Raw genomic sequence first — 21,842 nt, 5'->3', positions numbered from 1 at the left:
GTGATCTCAGGATTGTGGATCAAGCCCCGCATCAGACTACACACTGGGTGTTCTGCTTGCTTGGAATTCTCTCTCTGCCTCTCCTGCCTGTCACTTTCCTCTGCTCATACTCTCTTTCTCTTAAAAAAACAAAAAATTCAATTTATGAGTGAAATCATGGTAATTGTCTTTCTTATTTTACTTTGCATTATACTCTAGTTCCAGGCATGTCATTGCAAATGGCAGAATTTCATTCTTTTTTATGGCTGAAAAATTATATATACACACCACATTTATATATATACCACATTTTCTTTATCCATTCATCTATCAGTGAACACATGGACTGCTTCCATAATTTGGCTGTTGTAAATAATGCTGCTATAAACATAGGGTGCATGTAACCCTTTGTATTAGTGTTGTTTGTATTTCAGGGGTAAATGCCCAGGAGATCGGGCTTACTGGATTATAGTGTAGTTTTATTCTTAACTTTTTGAGAAAACTCCATACTGTTTTCCAGAGTGGCTACACCAGTTTGCATTCCCATCAAGTGTGCAAGAGGGTTCCCCTTTCTCCACATCCTTACCTTACCAACACTTGTTTTTTGTGTTTTTGATTTTAGCCATTCTGACAGGTGTGAGGTGGTATTTCGTTGTGGTTTTAATTTGCATTCATTCCCCTGATGATGAGTGCTGTTAAGCGTCTTTTCTTCTTGTGTCTCTTGGCCATCTGGTTGTCTCTTTTAGAGAAATGTCTGTTCATGTCTTCTGCCCATTTATAATTGGATTATTTGTTTTTTGGCTGTTGAGTTATATAGGTTTTTATGTAAGTTTTGGGTGTTGAGTTACATAAGTATTTTAGATACTGATTATTAAGTGGATGTGTCGTTTGCAAGTATCTTCTCCCCTTCTATAGGTTGACTTTTAGTTTTGTTAATTGTTTCCTTCACTATGTAGAACTTTTTTTTTTTCTTTAAAGATTTTACTTTATTTGACAGACAGAGAGCACAAGTAGGCAGAGAGGCAGGCAGAGAGGGGGAAGCAGGCTCCCCGCTGAGCAGAAAGCCCGATGCGGGACTCGATCCCAGGACCCCGAGATCATGACCTGAGCCAAAGGCAGAGGCTTTAATCCACTGAGCCACCCAGGCACCCTGTGTAGAAGCTTTTTATTGTGACTTAGTCTCAGTAAATTATTTTTGCTTTTATTTCTCTTGCCTCAGGAGACATATCTAGAAAAATGTTGTGACCAATGTCAGAGTTATGATTGTGCTCTGTTCTATGATTTTTATGGTTTCAGGTCTCACATTTAGGTCTTTAATTCATTTTGAGTTTTTATTTGTGTTATGGTGTAAGAAACTGGTCCAGTTTCATTTTTCTGCGTGTTGCTGTCCAGTTTCCCCAGTATCATTTGTTGAAGAGACTTTTTCCCATTGGATATTTTTTCCTGCCTTGTCAAGAACTAATTGACCAAATAATTGTGAGTTTATTTTCGGGTTTTCTACTCTGTTCCACTGATCTGTGTGTCTGTTTTTGTCCCAGTACCATGCTGCCTTAGATTGCTATAGTTTTGTAATATGGCTTGAAATCAGAAATTGTGATCCCTCCAGTTTTGGCTTTTCTTTTTTAAAATTGCTTTGGGTAGCTAGGATGTTTGTGGTTCCATATAAATTTTAAGATTGTTTATTCTAGTTTTGTAAAAAATGGTGTTGGTATTTTGATAGGGATTGCATTAAATCTGTAGATTGCTTTGGGTATTATAGACATTTTTTGAAAAGATTTTACTTTTTTGTTAGAGAACTAGCACAAGAGTAGAGTGAGGAGTAGAGAGAGAAGCCGACTCTGCACTGAGTAGGGAATTCCAAGTGGGACTCAGTCCTGGGAGTATATAGGGTCATGACCTGAGCCGGAGGCAGACACTTAACCCACTGAGCCACCGGGCACCCCATGTAGTATAGACATTTTAACAATTATTTGTTCTTCCAGTCCATGAACATGGAATGTCTTTCCATTTCTTTGTGTCATAAGGCTTTACTTCTGATAGTTGCACTATGTTTCTTTCTGCTAGATTCTTTTTCTTTTCTTCTGCTCTCTCTTATTTTTGTCTCTTTTCTTTTCAGGGCAGGACTTTTCATTTTGGAGATGCTTCCCTAAATGTTTACTGATTCTTGACCGATTATCTGTATATACAGATGAGAAACTCTGAACTGGCTCTTTCCTTTTCTTTCTCTCCTTTCTTCTTCTTTTTCCTTTCCTTTTTCTTTTTCTCTTTTTTTTTTTTCTCTCCTTTTTTTTTTTTCTTTCTCTCCCTCCCTCCTCTTGTCCTTTCCTTTCCTTTAAGACCTTCACGTGCCTTCATCTACAGATATTTCTTTGGACAGGGCAGTTCATATTTTCCCAGAAAAGATTTTGGTTTTGGACATTATTAGGAGAAGAGGTCTGGGGTCATCATCAGCACAACTTTATATGTAACCCTCTTGGTCTGCCTCACTCCACCCCCTCTCCCTTGCCTGATGTCCCTGTCATTCAATTTTTACAGAGGATAAACTTCCTGTCTCCTGTTGGGTAGAGAAGGGTTGCCATCCTGAAGCATATGGGGGCTGGGATGTCATTCATTTATCCAGCTTCTCACACTTCCCCACTGGACAACCTGCTTCTCCAGTCTCTCTATAATCATGGTCAATCTATCTATATTGCATTATTTCTACACATTATTTTTCAAAATGTACACTGTATTTAGGTATTTAGTTTGCTATTTTTCCAAACACAACTAAATTTTGTGTTTAAATTCTCTTGTCTATTTCTCTGTATTTCTAATATGTGAAATTACTGGATCAAATGGGAAGAAGACAATAAAGTAAGTGAAGCTTTTCAAAAGCTTTAGCTGTATTTTGCCAAATCTTAAATCCCAGTTCCACCACTAATCGTTGTCATCATCACCATGATCACCGTCACCCTCGTCATTGCCATCATTCACCGTCTCCATCATATCACCACCATTATCATCATCATCAGTATCCGTCACCATCATGATCATATCCATCACCGTCACCATCACCATCGTCATCTCTAGGTGAACACTTGCCAGGACTGTTCTAAGCATTTTACATTCCCATTTCTTTTAATCCTCACAGCAATCCTGTGCAAAAGTCGCAATTACTAGGCATTTCGGTAGAGGACAAAATGGAGGTTTAGGGAAGTTTGGTAACTAGTAGTTGGTGGAGCTGGGATTCCTCTCCAGACCCACTGGCTGCAGAGATATGGGGATGCTATCAGCTTGCCATCCCCTTTGCTCCTGTTTCTCTGAACTTATCTCCAGGCCATTTGGGAGTGAAGAAATGCCCTCATCCCTCTATGTTAGCAAGGAGTGCTGGCTTTTGTTAAGATCTTTGCTGTTTGCGGGGCCACTGTTTTCTTTCAGGGAGCAATTATGAGTGGGAGATCGTGTCTTCTTCATGCTACTCGAGTCCACATTGCAGTGTAGGACGACTCTCAAAAGCCCCGGCATGGGGCTAGTGCTTTAGTTTGGTTTCTAGGGTGGTTGTAGATTTTTCTTTCTTTTAATAATCCTGATATTATTTCAAAGGGGATCGGAAAGGCAGACCATACCCCTGAGGACCTCTGCCTTATCACTTATGAATAGTTCCCAAGCACCATCTTTAAAACAAAAGGAAATACAATTCGGTGGGTCATATCATGTTCACTCTGGATGGATGGATATGATAGCTCTTAGGAGACAGGGGGCCTGAATCTCCCCCTGACTCAGACGCTCCTTTATTTTCTCAAATACAATTAAAAGAATGATATGCCCAAACCCTAGCTGTTTCACAGAACTTCCCCGAGAGTAAGTAAGAAGATCTCTGTAAATTTGTTTTTTTCCCCCCACTAATCAGATAGGATGAAGACCAGGAATCTTAATTATTGTTGCCTTACCACACTGAGGCAGAGATCATGAGAATTCATGCCTTTCTATCTCATCTCTTGTTGTTCCACCTGTTCCTACCTTTCAGCAGAGGCTCCTGGTGAAACCCAGAATGCTCTCACTTCTTACTAGAAAGCACAGAGCACAGTCAGCTAAAGAATTTTCATAAAGGCCTTGGGACATCAGTATTTCTTTACTATAAGCAGACTTCTCATCAGTAGGAGGGTTGGAGTGTTTGAGGAAATTTGCCAAAAAATGTCTTCCAGCCTTGGTGTCAGTGACAGCTACCTGCCTAGCAAACAATATGCTGTGTGACCTTGTCCCCTGATTTCCTCTCACCATCTGAGAGTGTAGCCCACCCAGACTCCTGCTCTGGGCCCTTTGCTGTGGTCATTTCTGAGCATTTCTGTTGAAAGCTCTGGAACTGAGCAGCTGATTCTTCCATCCTTGTGGGGGACTGGTGGTTTACCCATGGGTCGAGATTTGGGAAATATGCAAGCTGTGTCATCCTCTAAACAGCGTACATGTGCTGAAAGGTCTTATGATCCAAAAAAAAAAAAAAAAAAAGTGACTACTTGAAGTACTTAATGAAACATAAAAAGTGAAATGAGAATGAGTGGTAAGATTGGATAGCTGTTGTCAAGAGAAGTAATGTCTTGGTCTGCTTGGAGTGTTCTAACAAAACACCCTAGACTGGGTTGATGAAACAATAGTCATTTGTTTGTCACAGTTCTGGAAGTTGGAAGGTCTGAGGTCAGGGTACCAGCATGGTTGGGTTCCGGTGAGGACCATCTTCCAGGCTTGTAGTTGGCTACCTTTTGTGTCCTTACGTGGTTAAGGGAGGAGTGGAGAGGTCTGGTTCTTCTCTTCTTGTAAGAGTAAGAATCCCATCACGGCAGCCCATCACCATGACCTCATCTAGACCCGATTGCCTCTCAAAACCCCCTCTCTGAACACCATCACGTTGAGAACCAGGGCTTCAGTATATGAATTTGGGGAGAGGCACCAATATTCCTTCCATGACAAGAGTTGTCTTTTTAGAAAATCTTATAAATACACACATCTATATCAAGATGGATTTGGGGCTGTTTTGGAAGGTGATTATTTAGATATTTCATAATCTTTAAACAGAATCCAATTTCTGTTAAGTAGGGAAACGCTGTACCTCATGGGTGACGCGTGGACATTTGTGGCCTGTTACAGCTGAGACTCATCATAAGAGAAAGTTTAGTTTCTCTGATTATCCTATCTGAGTATTACCCCACCCTTGCTTACCCAGCATTACTTTTTATAGCACTTATCGCTTTCTGACTTTTTCTGTTTTGTTTCCTGCTCTGTCTGCAGCAACTAGAACAAGACCAAGTTGTACTTGATATGTTGTATGAATGAATGAGGCAATTTTATCTTAAGCATTTTAAAGCTTTCTCCATTTATATCATATTCTCGAGTTCTTTTTTTAATAATATCTCTATATTAACAAATGTATCTTTTTTACCCCATGATAAATATTATTGGCATTTTTTATATCCATAAGTAAAAGAACAAGTGAGTCACTGTGAATCTCATTCCCATGCAGTTGGAAAAGGTAGAAATGAACTGAGAATAAATCTTTCTTCACTAGGGCACCTGGGTGGCTCAGTGGGTTAAGCCACTGCCTTCAGCTCAGGTCATGATCTCGGGGTCCTGGGATCAAGTCCCGCATCGGGGGCTCTGCTTGGCAGGGAGCCTGCTTCTCTCTCTCTCTCTCTCTGCCTGCCTCTCCATCTACTTGTGATCTCTCTCTATCAAATAAATAAATAAAATCTTTAAAAAAAAAAATCTTTCTTCACTAGGAGAGGGAAACTAGTTTAAAACAGTTAGATGGGCAAGAACTTGCAGGGGTTGGCATGAGGCCCCTTTTGGCAATGGGACACAGATTCATCTTTCTTTCCTATAATTCATTAAATATAAAAATAATCTGAAAGGCATCTGTGTGTTTCATAACAAACTAAATAATACAGAGACGAATAAAGAAAAAGTTACTGACTTCATTGCCTCCACCCCCACACGGGATCCCTGGGACCCTTCTCAGATAGTCCTACAAATTAACAGTGAAAAAAAACCCAAATAATTCAATTTAAAAATACACAAAGGATTTGAATAGATATTTCTCCAGAAATGTATACAAATGGCCAGTAAGCCCATGAAAAGATCATTAGAGAGATGCAAATCAAAACAAACTGATGTATCACCTTATACCCATTAAGATTGCTACTATTAAAAAAACCAAAATAATAATATTGGCAGGCATATGGAACAATTAGAACCCTTATATCTTTTTGTGGGAATGTAAAATGGTGCAGCCAGTATGAAAAACAGTATCGTCGTTCCTCTAAAATTAAAAAGAGAATTACCCATAGGATCCAGCAATTCCACTTTTGGGTAAGACCACAGAGAACTAAAAGCAGTGTCTCCAGGGGCACCTGGGTGGTTCAGTCAGTTAAACATCCAGTTCCTGTTGTCAGCTTGGTCATGATCTCAGGGTTATGAGATCAAACCCTACTTGGGGCTCCCTGCTCAGCACAAGTCTGCTTGAAATTTTCTCTCGCCCTCTGTTCCCCTGCCCCCATGTACTTTTTCTGTCTCTCTCTCAAATAAATCTTTAAAAAAATAAGGGTTTCTAGGAGAAAAGGGTATGTTTGTGTTCATATCAGCATTGTGCACAGTAGCCAAAAGGTGAAAGGAACCCAGGTTTCCATCGATGGATTAGCAGATAAAATTGTGGTATATACATACGAAGAATATTATTCAGCATTTAAAAAAGACTGAAATTCTGACATATACTACAACATAGATAAAGTTAAGGACATTATACTGAACGAAGTAAGTTGGTCACAAAAAGACAAATGCTGTGGGGTTCCTTTTCTATATGAGGTAGTAGTTAAATTCATAGAAACAGAGAGGCACCTGGGTGGTGCAGTCAGTTGAGCACCTTACTCTTGGTTTTGGCTGTGGTTGTGATCTCCGGTTCATGGGATCGAGCCCTGCATGGGGCTTCACGCTCAGCACAGAGTCTGCTTGGGATTCTTTTTCCCTCCATTCTGCCCCTCCCACTCATGGTATCGCTCCCTTCCTCCCTCTCTCTCTCTCAAATAAATAAATAAATCTTTTAAAAAAATCATAGAAACAGAAAGTACAGTGGTAGTTACCAGGTGCTAGCAGGTAAGGGGAAACGGGGAGTTACTGTTTAATGAGTAAAGAGTTTCGGTTTTGCAAGATGAAAAAATTCTGGGGGTTGGTTGCATAGCAGTGTGAAGGTATTTAATGCTACTAAACTGTACACTGAAAATAATTAAAGTGGTAAATTTAATGTTATATGTGTTTTACCATAGTTAAACATTTTTTTGAAAAGTAAAATAAGAAGTTAGCTGTGTCATCAACACCCATCTCAGTGTTCGTATAAGCCAGATGTGTATATAGGCCAATTTTTGCTTCCTGTTTATTTAAAAAAATATATAGGGGGATCATATTGCAAATATTACTCAACAGATTGCTTTTTTTCTTCCTTTTAAATCCATTAACAGCATATCATGGGCAAATGTCCAGGTCATTGAATATAAATGTGATTCACATGTCTTTCAAAAATGACTCATTATTCATAGGGTATGTATCTGATGATTTATTTAATGTTTCCTTTTTCTAAACCTTCTGGTTATTTCCAGTTTGGTTACCACTACAAACAGTGCTGCAATAAACACCTCTATTTGTATTTTTTTTACATGCTAATGCTTTTATTTCTGCTGGTTTCCAAAACTAATTGCTAGGTCAAGAATATTGTCAGGTTATTTTCCAAAAAATGTATAGTGGTTCATGTTCATACCGGTACTTTATGAGATGTGAACCTGCTGACCCCTCTCTTAGTACCAGATTCTGTAGTCTCCTGCTGGATAAGTTTGCTATTATTTTTCAGACTTGTAGATGTAAAGTTGAGTATGTTTTCTAAGTGTACCAGCTCCTTACCTCTATTTGTATATGGGATAGGATAGGGAGTCAAATTTTGTTTTCCTTCAGGTGAATAGCCAGCACCATTTATTAGATCATTTTTTCTCACTAAAATGATGTTATCATATGTATTTGCATATTTTTCTAGACTATTTGATGCCATGGATTTATTTTTCTTTTTTTTTTCTTTTTCTTTCTTTTTTTTTTTTTTAAAAGATTTTTATTTTTTGACAGACAGAAATCATAAATAGGCAGAGAGGCAGGCAGAGAGAGAGAGGAGGAAGCAGGCTCCCCGCTGAGCAGAGAGCCCGATGCGGGGCTCGATCCCAGGACCCTGGGATCATGACCTGAGCCGAAGGCAGAGGCTTTAACCCACTGAGCCACCCAGGCGCCCCTTATTTTTCATTTTTATGTCAGTGCTGAACTGCTTTGAGTATATAGAAACTTTATAGATAGTTTTAATGGGTCGAAAGAAAAATCGCTTTTCAAAAAGTTATCTGTTCTCAGATATCTTTTTATTCTTATAAACTTTTAAACCATTTTATTCAGTTTTCTTGAAGTCCATTGTGATTCTGATCTGTTTATTACATATAATCTGGTGTAGGTTGTATGTGCTTGTAGACTTCCAGTTGTTCTTTATGATTAAGAAAACTATATATGCTCATCATTTTCTTTCTTTTTTTTATTCATTTGACAGAGATCACAAGCAGGCAGAGAGGCAGGCAGAGAGAGAGGGAGAAGCAGGCTCCCTGTGAAGCAGAGAGCCTGATGTGGGACTCCATCCCAGGACCCTGAGATCATGACCTGAGCCGAAGGCAGAGGCTTTAACCCACTGAGCCACCCAGGCGCCCCCAGTGCTCATCATTTTCAACCAAACCATAAAGCACTAGATAAATGCCATCTCTTATCTCTTGAACACGTTAACAGTTTATTGCGTGAACTTGCAGACATTTTCTCTGCTTTTGAAACACACATTGACTTATTTACAAAAATGGGACATCACAGATAGGTAGGTATAACAGTATAATCTTGTAAGGAAAAATTATGGGCATTTTATTAACAACTCTAGTACAGGGCACCTGGGTCCTGGGATCGAGGCCTGAGTCCTGCTCCCTGCTCAGCAGGGAATCTGCTTCTCCCTCTCTCTCTGTCCCTCTCCCTGCTCAAGCACATGTGCGCGCGCACGCTCTCTCTCTGTCTCTCAAATAAATAAATAAAACCTTAATAAAAAAAACTCTAGTTCAATACGCATGCATATTCATACTTCACTTTTCATATATACTCTGTGGTATTGCACAGTATGGATGTACTCTAATTTATTGGAACAATTTTTTTCTGGTAGATATATTGATTGGGGTGCCTGGTTGGCTCAGTTGGTAGACTGTATGACTCTTGATCAGGGTTGTGAGTTTGAGTCCCATGTTATATATAGAGATTACTTAAAAATAAATTTAAAAAAAACCTCAAATGATGTATTACTTCTTGCCCTTTCACTTTTATGAATGTATTAATTTACTAGGGTGGTCATAGCAAAGTACCAAAGACTGGGTGGTTTAAACAGCAGAAATGTATTGTCTCACAGTTCTGGAGCCTAGAAGTTTGAGATCAAGGTGTCGGCAACATTGGTTCCTTTGGAGGACTGTGAGGGAAGGCTATGTTTTAGGCTTTAGCTTGTACATGGCCTGCTTCTCCCTGTGTCTCGTCTTTTCTTTTTTAGAGATTTACTTATTCATTTGTTAGAGCGAGCAAGCACAAGCAGAGGGAGCAGCAGGCAGATGGAGAAGCAGGCTCCCTGATGAGTAGGAAGCCTGATGCAGGGCTGATCCCAGGACTCAGGGATCATGACCCGAGCCGAAGGCAGCCGCCCAGTTGGCTCAGCCACCCAGGCTTCTCTGTGTCTTTACTTTATCTCCCCTCTATGCATGTTTGTCCATATTTTCTCTTCTTGTAAGGATCCTAGTCATAATGGTTTAGGGCTCACTCTAAGGACCTCATTTTAACTTGACCACTTCTGTAAAGGCGTATCTCCAAATGTGGTTAAATTTCGAGGTTCTGGGAATTAGGACTTAAACATATAAATTTGGGGAGGGGACAGAATTTAGTCATTAACAATGAACAGTCCCATAGTGATTACTCCTGTACATTTTTCTTCATGCACTTAAATACATCATAAACTCCTATAAGTGCTGTGTCAGAATTTATGTACATTTCTAATGTTCATGCATAAAAAGAGTTGTGAATTCTTTTTCTCTCTCTACAATTGGTGATATTTTTCCTTATTGGTTACATAGAACTTACCAGGGAAGCCATGTGCTTTGAGTTTTGTTTGGGGAAAAGTATTAATGATTCAGTTTCTTTAATAGCACTGCTCAGATTTTCTAACTCTTCTGTCAGTTTTGTTAAGTTGTATTTTTCAAAAGAATTTCTGTATTTCATCTAGGTTTTCAAATTTGTTGACACTAGTTTTTAATATCTAACAACTTCTGATTTTGTTGGTCCTTTGAATTGAATGCATATTTTTGGTTTTATTTAATTTCTGCTCTTCTTTCTATTATTCCTTCTTCCTTTGGATTTAATTTGCTATTTTTTTTTTTTTAAGCTTCAACATATGGATGATTTGATCCATATGTTGAAGATGATTTGATCATTGATTTTTCCTAAAACCAAATGTTGGCTAGCTTTGGAGCTACATGGAATTCTTACTGTTTGGTTGGGTGTGTAATTTGATATGACAACTATTAAAGCTGTTTGGTGATATTTACTAAAATTGAATATACAGATACCATGTGATTCAGCATTTTCAGTCCTGTGTAAATGTCCTGTAGAACTGAGTACATATGCATACTGAAAGACATGTGTGAGGGTGTTTATTTTATGGAAGCATGTAGCTGAAGGGTCCCAGATTGGCAACAACCCACATGTCCATCCACCATGGATGAATAAATCATAGATTCACAAAATGGAATACTATGTAGCATTGAATAGCATTAAATAAAGCAAACTACTAGTAAAAGCAAGTACATGAATGAATTGCATATATATAGTATATGATTCAGATACTGTGTACTGTTTAACCACAGACCAGGGGAACCTATAGTTTCAGGAGAGTGGTTATATTTGAGAAGGAAATTGGGAAGGGTCATGAAGAGAGCTTCTGGAGTACTCACTCCTAATGTTCCATTTCTTCACCTAGATGGTGTTATGTACACAGGTTCATTTCTTTCTTTCTTTCTTTTTTTTAAGATTTTATTTGTTTATTTGACGGAGAGAGAGAGATCACAAGTAGGCAGAGAGGCAGGCAGAGGGAGAGGGGGAAGCAGGCTCCCTGCTGAGCAGAGAGCACGACATGGGGCTCGACCCCAGAACCCTGAGATCATGACCCAAGCTGAAGGCCGAGGCTTAACCCACTGAGCCACCCAAGCGCCCCCACAGGTTTATTTCTTAATAATTAATCAAACTGTATATCTGTGATTGTGTGTCTGTTTTACTTCAATAAAAAGGTCTGTTTAAATGTACTGCATGTTTCTTAAATGGAAATGGGACATATCCCAAAAAATGTCTCTTTGGTATTCTTACTTTGCAGTGTTTGAGAGTATCTGTCTCCCACACTCTTCCAACCTTGAGAATTGCCCTATTTTAAAATATTTCCTAATCTGGGGACGCCTGGGTGGCTCAGTTGGTTGGGCAGCTGCCTTCGGCTCAGGTCATGATCCCAGCGTCCTGGGATCGAGTCCCACATCGGGCTCCTTGCTCAGCAGGGAGCCTGCTTCTCCCTCTGCCTCTGCCTGCCATTCTGTCTGCCTGTGCTTGCTCTTTCCCCCCCTCTCTCTGATAAATAAATAAAATCTAAAAAAAAAAAAAAAAATATTTCCTAATCTGATGGGGAAAAAAATGGATTGCTACTTTTTTTCATTTTACTATTTTTGTTGGAGATATTATGCATTTATTGGACATTTGTATTTCTTTTATATTTGGCCCATGTTCTTTGCTTATTTTTCTCTTGAGTAAAAATCTTCATTTTTCACCATGATTGGTAAAATTTTATGGCATACATCTTTCTGTCATTGCCATGTATGTTGTAATTTTTTAAAAGACCCCTTATAAAAGAACATTTTTAGCTTCACAGCAAAATTGAAAGGAAGGTACAGAGATTTTTCATATATCCCTTGTCCACACTTGCATATACTCCCAGATTATCAACATCCCCCAGCATGATGGTACATTTGTTACAGTTGATGAACTTACATTGACACATCACAATTGCCCCAAGTCCACAGCTAAGAGTAGGGTTCATTCTTGTTTTTTTATAGTCTACGGGCTTGGACAAATGTATGACATGTATCTGTCATTATGGTGTCATGCCAAATAGTTTCATTTCTAAAATCGTAAAAAAAAAAAAAAAAGACCTAAAAATACTCTGTGCTCCACCTATTAACCTCTCCACAACTTCTACCTCCACCCCCACCCTCCAACACCTGACAATGACTGCTCTTTTCATAGCCTTGTAGTTGGAATCATACAGTAAGTAGCTTTTTCAGATTGGCTTCTTTCACTTAGCAATATGCATTTGAGCCCCCTCCATGGCTTTCCGTAGATTGATAGCTCATTTCTGTTTAGCACTGAATAATATTCTGTTGTTTGAATGTTCCAGTTTATTCATCCATTCACCTACTGAGGGACATTTTGGTTGTTTCCAAGTTTGGGCAATTACGAGTAAAGTTTCTGTAAACATCCCTGTATATGTTTTTGTGTGGACATAAGTTTTCAATTCATTTGAATAACTACCAAAGAGTGCGATTGCTAGATCATAGGATAAAAGTATTTTTTATTTTTAAACAGATTGCTAATCTCTCTTCCAAACTGGCTGTACCATTTTGCATTCCCATCAGGTTCCTATGGAAGAAAGTTCCTGTTCTACATTCTCACCAACATTTGGTGCTGTCATGGTTGGATTCTGGTTATTCTAATAGGTCTATGGTGGCATCTCATTGTTGTTCTAGTTTGCAGTTCCTGAATGACATATGATGAGTATCTTTTTATATGCTCATTTGTCAATTACATATGAGTATCTGTTTTTGGTGAGATGTCTGTGAAAGTTTTTGACCCCTTTTTTAATTGAGTTGTTTATTTTTCTTATTGTTGAGTTTTGGGTTCTTTGTATATTTGAGATATAAGTCTTTTTGTCAATTGTGTCTTTTGCCCATAGATTCTCCCAGTTTGTGACTTACCTTCTCATTCTCTTGAGAGTGTCTTGTGCAGAGTAGAAGTTTTAATTTTAATGAAGTACAGCTTATCAGTTTTTCTTCCATGGATTGTGCATTTTGTGTTATATGTGAAAAGTTATGAACAGACCTATGGTCATCTAGATTTCTTCCTGTGTTACCCTCTGGGTGTTATATAGTTTTGCATTTTGCACTGAGGTCTAAGATACATTTTGAGTTAATTTTGTGAAGAGTATGAGGTCTGTGTCTAAATTCTTCTTTTAATTCTTTTTTTTTTTTTTTTTTTTTTTGTGCATGTGGTTGTCTAGTTCTAGCACTGTTTGTTAAAAAGACTATCTTTGCTCCTTTGTCAGAGATAAAGATGTATTTTGACCAAGATATATTTGTGTGTGTCTGTTTCTGGGCTTTATTCTGTTCTCTCCATCAATGTATTATTTTGTTAGTACTGCACTGTCTTGATGACTGTAGCTTTATAGTAAGTCTTGAAGCTGGCTAGTATAAGTTTTCCAACTGTGTTCTTCTCCTTCAGTATTATTTTGGCTATTCTGGGCCTTTTGCCTCTCTATATAATCTGTAGAATCAGTTTGTCAATATACACAAAATAACTTGCTGGGATTTTTTTTTTTTTTTTTTTTTTTGTGTACACATTTAGTTTTATTGTAACAAAGCAACTTGTACACTTTTAACGTTTAAAACTGAGCATCATCTTTCCTTTCCAGTGAAACAAAAAGAAAATTTTAAAAATAAACAGGAACAGGGCGCCTGGGTGGCTCAGTGGGTTAAGCCGCTGCCTTCGGCTCAGGTCATGATCTCAGGGTCCTGGGATCGAGTCCCGCATCGGGCTCTCTGCTCAGCAGGGAGCCTGCTTCCCTCTCTCTCTCTCTGCCTGCCTCTCCATCTACTTGTGATTTCTCTCTGTCAAATAAATAAATAAAATTAAATAAAAAATAAAAAAAAAAAATAGAATAAAAATAAACAGGAACAAAATTACAATAGAGAATGTCAATTCCAAATAAGATCCTACAAGTTCTGCTGATTCTCCCATCGAGTGGCAGGGCTCAAGTCATCATTAGGAGAGAGTTTTATTTTAAAAGTGTCATCTTAAACTGCAAGGATGTCCGTTAAACATCACAATTAAACATGCCAAAGGAGAAGCCATGTTGTCAAAATGCCCACTTAACCCACCCAAACATCTCAAACCCACCCTTTGCTGACCTTCTATAACCCCATTTTTTTAAGTTTTTTTTTCTTTTTTTTAAACAAGAGAAAGTAGACAGGTACATGTTGGTAAATGCTAACTGTCCATATTCACATAGAGACACAGTGTAATCTCTGAGCCCAATATACAGAGAAAGGAGGAAAAATGCTAGAATTCTATGCACTACTACACAGGGGCCTAGCACCCTCCAGCTTCCAGCAGAGCTAAGGGAGCAGAAGGTTTTTCTTTTTTCCCACAGAGCACGGTGGTGTTGATTCCATAAAGTTTTTTTGTTGAGACAGGAAGGGACAAAAATGAATTTGGAACAAAAAGGGGTAGAGATTCTTTTCCCACTGTATTCTGCTCAAGGTATTTCCCCCCAAAATAAGCTGAGAACCATGGTATAAAGGGAGAGAAAAAGGAGACTTCAAAAAACAGGGCGAATGAGCACAAGAGGAGAAAAGAAAAAGAAAAAGGAAAAAAAAAAAAGACAGCAACTTGCTCCCAGGGACTGAAGAAAATTAAAAAAGGAAGGTTGGAATCCATCAGTGTTCCATTAGTCATCTCCCCCTTCATCCTCCTCTCCTTCCTCCCCCTCATCATCATCTTCATCTTCTTCACCTTCATCCTCATCTCCTTCTTCATCAATATCTTCCAATCCTTCTTCTTCTTCTTCATCATCATCATCCTCTTCTCCTTCCCCTTCTTCGTCATCCATATCGGGAACCAAGTAGTACTGTAATGGATTTGGCCAAATATCATCTTTGATGACTTCTCCTAACTCATCTGCACCTGCATCAGAATGGTCAGTAAACCAGGTGAAGAAGCTCTCTGGTTCCTCATGCTGTCTCTTCCTGCTGGCTTTATTCTGTGTTTGACTTGAACGTTTCGTCAAATCCTTTCCAGATTTCCATTTGATTTCAGTGGACTTTGAAGATGGATCACCACTCTCATTCAGATGAAATTCTTTGGAGAGAACTTTATTTTCGAAGTAAGGGTTTTCATCAAAATAAAAATCTATTCTGTAACCTGATTTAATATCTTCAAATTCTGTCACTTCAACTCTTGTCAAATAATGCAGCGCCTCTTCATCCTCCTCCCCAAGCAGTGCAGACACTTGTGGATGGTTGACAAATGTTGTTACCCCAAAATTGGGGATTTTGGCGATCAGTTCCGACCTCTTCTGAAAAAATGGTTGGCGGAGTTTGTTATATTTCTGTTCTACTTTCAAAATCTCCTCACTGGCTTGTTCATTAAGTCTGTCTATTTCATTTTGTACTTCATCAATATGTTCAATTGCTTCTTGCTGTTCTTTTTCTCCTCTATGCAAGTGCTGGGATGTTGACGTCTGCCCTAGCTTGGGGGCAGGGGGCTGTCTCGGTTTCTTCATTTGAGACGGGAGCGAAGACTGGCGTTTGGGGGCCATGCTGCAAGGAAACTCCAGGAAACCTGGAGAGAGGCACGTCTGGAAGCTCTGATTCACTTGCTGGGATTTTGATTGGGATTGCATTGACTATAGATGAATCAAGTTGAACTGACAACTTGATAATACTGAGTTTCCATGAACATGGAATATCTTTCCATTTATTTAGTTCTTCTATTCCATTTGTCAGAGCTTTTTGGTTTTCCTTATATAAATCTTGTCCATAATTTATTAGATTTATACTTAATATTTCATTTTTGGGGTGCTAATGTAAATGATATTGTTTTAAATTTCAAGCTCCATTTGTTGGTTCCTGGTATATAGGAAAGTGATTGAATTTTTTATATTAATCTCATTTTTTTTTAAAGATTCTTTAATACTTTCTGTGGAGATGAGCATGTCTGCAAATATCATTTACAAGGATAGTTTTATTTCTTTCTTCCCAATTTATATACCATTTAATGTCCTTATCTTACTACATTATGTAGGACTTCCAGTCTAATGTTGAAAAGAAGTGGTGAGAAGGAACATCCTTGACTTGTTCTTGATCTTAATGGGGAAGCTTCTTGTTTCCTACCATTAAGTATGATGCTAACTTAGGGTTTTTGTAGCTATTTCTTAACACATTGAGGAAATCCCCTCTATTCTTAGATGACTGAGAGTATTGTCATGAATGATCAGTTGATTCTGGTGCCAATTCCAATGTGAATGTGTATGTGTCTGTATGTAGGGAAACAGCAACCAGTGCTTTGGGTACCAGTTGGGTGTCCTACAATTCAACTCAGTCTGATACTGTCTTCCTGGAGATGGAGTCAGATTCTACAGGTTAAGGGCTCAGCCCTATAAAACTTCCCCCCCAAACTTTCAGGGACCAGTTTCAAGCTATTACTTGTGTTTCTTATGGTCCTGCTACAGATCTGAGATTCCAGTGACCCCCTCCAACTTAGAATGCCCGTCGCAAGTCCGGGCTGTTACCTGTCCTTCTGACTGACTGGATATAAATCAGAAGTTCTTGTGACCTCTTCTTTGGGTTTAACTTGTTAGAGTGGCTCATGGAAATCAGTGAAACATGTTACTTATTGCATTACCTATTTATTATAAAGTGATGTAACTCAGGTACAGCTAGGCGGAAGAGATGCATAAAGCAAGGTATGTAGGGAGGGTTGTGTTCACATGTTCACCAACCTGGAAGCTCTCTAAACTCAGTTCTTTGGGAGTTTTATGGAGGACTTACCCAGCGGCCTTGATCTGTGATTAATTCCATTTTTAGCCCTTCTCGCTTCTCAAGACAATGGGGGGTTTGGGACTGAAAATGCCAAGCTTCTAATCATGACGTGTCTTTCCAGTGACCAGCCCTTATCCAGGGGCCCATCCAGAGTTGCCTCACTGGAACAAATGGCACTTCTATCACCCAGAAATTGTGAGGGTTTCAGGAGCCCTTTGTTAGAAGTGAAGGTCAACCAGTAATTGAGGGGTGCCTGGGTGACTCAGTGGGTTAAGCCTCTGCCTTCAGCTCAGGTCATGATCTCAGGAGTCCTGAGATCGAGCCCTGCATCGGGCTCTCTGCTTAGCAGGGAGCCTGTTTCCCCTCTGCCTGCTTGTGATCTCTCCCTCTCTGTCAAATAAATATATAAAATCTTTTAAAAAGTCCAGTAATTGAATGAAAGATGCTTTTAATACTCTTATCACCCAAGAAATTCCAAGGTTTTAGGTGCTCTTTGTCACAAACAGAATGAAGACCAAATATACATATTTCTTACTATAAATCAAAGTACCTTTCTTACTATAAATCAGATGGTTACTGGATTTTATCAAAAGCTTTTCCTGCTTTTATTGATATGATCATACCAGCATATTGTAATTTTTTTCCCTGTTTGTGATTCATTTTTCATGTCATTATGGTCTTTTGTTCTATGGGAGCTTGCCTTTTTTTCTGACCAAATTTGCGGTCTTTTTTGCTATCTGACCTGGCCTTCAACTAAGAAAGGCTTTCCTTTTTCCAGAGTTACAAATACATTGCTCTGTATTTTTCTTTTAGTACTTTTATGATTTTTATTTTATTAAGTCTCTAATCCATTTAAAATTTGTTTTCATATATGTTATGAGTGCACATCAAACTTATCTTTTCTCTACCCAGGAAGGTGCTTATTTTGGCAACATTTATTAAATAATTTCTACCCTATCAATAGCTTAAATTGCCAATTTTCACTTTCCCATATTTGTGCCTATTTCTGGATTTCAAAAATTTTGCTGACCTATTCTAAGTAACCACCTTAGTTTCATCATTATAGCTTTTTTTTAAAAAAAGTATTGGGGGCAAGTTTCCTTTTTGTTAATTCTTCATTTTCCAAAATATCTTTGATTTTTTCATACATTCTTCTAGATGCATTTCATTATCATTTCTGTATCAAAATCCTTAAGATTCCATTGCAGTTTTAGTTGGAATTTAATTTAGGATACCTTGTATTTAGAGCATTGAGATCTTTGTTGAGACCTAATATTACTACCTTTCTTACAGGAACTTGCTATGTTTCTGTTTACTTGGGTCTTCTTTGTGTACTTTAATCTTTTGAACAAAGGTTGTTTGACGCAAGAATTCTAAAGTCAGTTGAAGTTGAAGGCAACAGTAATTCACAGATAGAAGAGCCAAGAAAGAGTTGTACATGTATGCTCAGATTAAATGAATTATTAGGGGACTGATTGTCTTAGTCCATTTGGGCAGCTGTAATGAAATACCACACGCTGCTTATAAATAGCAGAAATTTACTGCTCACAGTTCTGGAGGCTGGAAGTTTAAGATAGGGCACCAACATGGTCAGATGAGGGCCTTCCTGGTCATAGACTTCTCCTGTTCTCCCATAGTAGAACTGGCTAGGGAGCTCTGTGGGATCTCATTTACAAGATAGTAATCCTCTTCATGAGGGCTTCACTCTCAAGACTTAATCACTTTCAAAGGACTGCCTTTAGGGTCAGGATTTCAACATATGAATTTGGGGGGTGAGGGATAGATACAAGCATTCAGACAATGGTAGAAATTTACTCTAGGCAAACTAAAGATAAACCTGAACAATGCAAAAATCATGAAGTAATGCTATAAAAAGGTTAGTAGGAAATCAGCAGTGAACCAGAAACCAATTAGACAAGACTATACACAAGCAACTAATTAGTTTAAATATAGGTGCAAAAGAGCATGGAACAGTACTTTTTCTAAAAACAGATAAAAAATAATCAGTTAACTATAATATTACATAATGAAGCTGCCAATTTATGAGAAGAAAAACTAAGAAGTAGTATAGATCTGAGGATATAGAAGTGTTTTTCTTACATCAGTTGATTAATGTCTAATTAAAGATACTGATAAGATAAATTCAAGAGTTTTTTGAAATGGCAAAAGAATCAGTCAAACTTTCTGTGCTTTTCAATTAAAATTTTTAAAAAGCAAGGTATAATTTGCATACAGTAAAACTCACTTTTTTTTTTAAAAAAACCACATAGGTCTGTGAAGTTTGACAAATTAATTCATTTGTGCAACTACCACCCCAATAAAAATGTGAAATACTTCTATTACCCACCAACTTTTTCCTGTGCTCCTTTCTGGTCAGCTCCCTTCCATCCCTTTAGCCAGTACTGACTGGCCTGACTCCTCTATAGTTTAGTCTTTCCCAGAATACTGTGTAAATGGAATCAGACAGTGTAAATGTCTTCTGTTGAGTATAGTTTCTTTCACTTCATATAATGCATTTGGGATTCATCCATATTGTGTCAGTGGTTGTTCCTTTTGATTGCTGAGTAGAATTCCAGTGTATAGATGTACCACACCTTATTTACTTATTCTCTTATTGAAGGACATTTGGATTGTTTCCAGTTTTTGACAACTACAAATAAAGCCTCTCTTATAACCAGAAGGGGAAAAAGGAAACCAGAATCCACAGAGCAAGATATAAACAAAACAAACCAAACAAGAATATTTTACAGGAAATAGAAAGCATAAGATGACAAATAGATTCAAATGTTTATAACAAAAAATATTGTTAAACTTTCCATTAAATGACAGAGAATTGAAAGGGGAAAAATAGCTGTAAGCTTAGGTGACCAACTCTATTCTTTCTGAAATTTCTTGAAAGATCCAAAGAACTACCAAGATAGAGAAAACCTGGAATCAGCCCTATTTGTTAAGGGAGTGATGCCATCCATATCCCCTATACTTGGCACATTTCACATACCACATAATCACACTCACGTCACTCCACACTTACATTCCCAACCCAACCCCCAGCCCCAGAGGAACTTTTTTGACAGTATCACAGCCTAGTGTGGGTAAGGAGAAAAAAAAAACAAAGACTGTACAGTGGTGTACAGACAGGGCTTGACTAAAGGATGCTATCCTGAATACTCTTAGATCTCTTTTGAGGAGATTCAATGAGGGGAAGAAGCTGTTGTAATTTAGATAAGTAGAGACACAGATACCTGGGGCCTCTTTTATCACCTCTTCAAGAAGACAGGTGTCAAGAAACCTATGGGCACATGGGGCCATGCCTGATGCGAGTCTCCTCTTTTTACAGAGACCCAGGAGGGACCTGGGCAGGTCAAACCACACAGCAAACTCTAAACTGTGGAATAGTTGGAGCATTGCAATCCCTCAAGTGATAACACCATCAAAGGTGGGGATAATCCCAGTGAGTTTGTAGTTGAGCTTTTGTAAATTTACTTTATGGCTGGGATGTGGTGGAATGGAAGAAAGTAGAGAGGGCTGTTCAAGCAAAGAGGGTTACCAAAGACGACTCAGGAAGGGATGAGGTTTGAAAATTCTTAAATCATATGCATCAGTAAAAAATAGAGAACTATGGGAAGATTTTTGAGTGTCTTGTTAGAAAAGTGTTAGAGTGGCATGATTATGCAGCATAGTGTTGTAGGGCCAGTAATAGCTAGTTCTTCCTATGCAAGTATTGTAGGAATACTATTTAATCTCCACAACAGTCCTGGGATGTAGTTGTCATTGATTGTCCTGTTGCATACCTGTGGAAGACCAGGAAATACATTTTTCCAACTAGCTTTAGAGAGATTTCTATTTTTAAATGCCAAAAACCTAAGAAGCCTAGCTTTCTGGCTGGAAAAATGTTATTTTGCTATTAACATTTAGATTGCATTGTAAGGTAGCTTAGGTTGTTATATTTTATGAGCAATATTTTTTTATGAATATGCATGCCTAAAATTTTAATGCTCTGGCAATAACTTGAAAGGCATGTTGAGTTGGTAAAACTTATCTACTCTACTTCTGATTATGCTCAAATGTATATGAAAAGAAAGTGGAAGTTGGGTGAATTTTTTAAAATGTAAAATGATTATAGTGAAATACAACCCAAAATTTATATTTTTCTTTTGTTCTAAAATTAAATCAGAGAAATAATGTAATCACCTCTTTTCATACTGCAGGAAGAAACGAGATGGAAAGATTTTCCGTATCTTTGCATTGAATTGACTCCAAATAATTGGGTCTTTTTAAAAAGGGATTTTTAAAATTTATTTAAGAGAGTGAGAAAAAGAGAGGGGGGAGGTCCTGAAGTGTTGGCTTGAACCAGCAGCCTCAGTGCGACCTAGGGAACAGGTGCAAATGCAAATTCTCAAGCCTGACCTGCTGAATCAGAAACTCTAGATGTAAGGCCCAGCAGTCTGTGTTTTAACAATCCCTCCAGGTGACTTTGCTGCAAGCTAACATTTGTGAACCACTGGAATGATATTTATGAAGGTATATGTTACCCTGTAATGAGTTATGTAAAAGAGGTATTTTTTATTTTTTGGGGGGCGCCTGGGTGGCTCAGTCATGATCCCAGGGTCCTAGGATAGAGCTCCGCTTCAGGCTCTCTGCTCAGGGGGAGCCTGCTTCCCCCCTCTTTCTCTCTGCTTGACTCTCTGCCTACTTGTGATCTCTCTCTCTGTGTCAAATAAATAAATAAAATCGTTAAAAAAAAAGAGGGTTTTTTTTTTTGTCCTTATGAATACGCCCCCTATATATATGTAGGTGTAGATCTGTCTGTCTAGTTGATGTTCTTTGTTTGAATTAAATACTGAATACATAAAAGAATAGTTGCATCACTTGTGAAGAAAAGTAATACACTCTCCT

At 38.3% G+C, this 21,842-nt stretch overlaps 1 protein-coding gene and 1 pseudogene across 3 annotated transcripts in view; one reads left to right on the top strand and one right to left on the bottom strand.

Annotated features, from left to right (window-relative positions):
* Positions 1–21,842, top strand: part of DOCK5 (dedicator of cytokinesis 5) — a 214,033-nt gene that overhangs the window by 28,685 nt on the left and 163,506 nt on the right. The gene's annotated exons all lie outside the window — the stretch shown is intronic.
* Positions 14,167–15,724, bottom strand: LOC309862668 (protein SET pseudogene; annotated as a pseudogene). Its single transcript has one exon. The product of its transcript is annotated as a protein SET pseudogene (transcript).

The sequence above is a fragment of the Mustela nivalis genome (assembly GCF_964662115.1).
Source record: "Mustela nivalis genome assembly, chromosome: 4".
In the NCBI taxonomy this organism is placed as follows: domain Eukaryota; kingdom Metazoa; phylum Chordata; class Mammalia; order Carnivora; family Mustelidae; genus Mustela; species Mustela nivalis.
The sequence above is the reverse complement of the archived record's forward strand: the minus strand, read 5'-3'. Positions and strand labels throughout refer to the sequence as shown.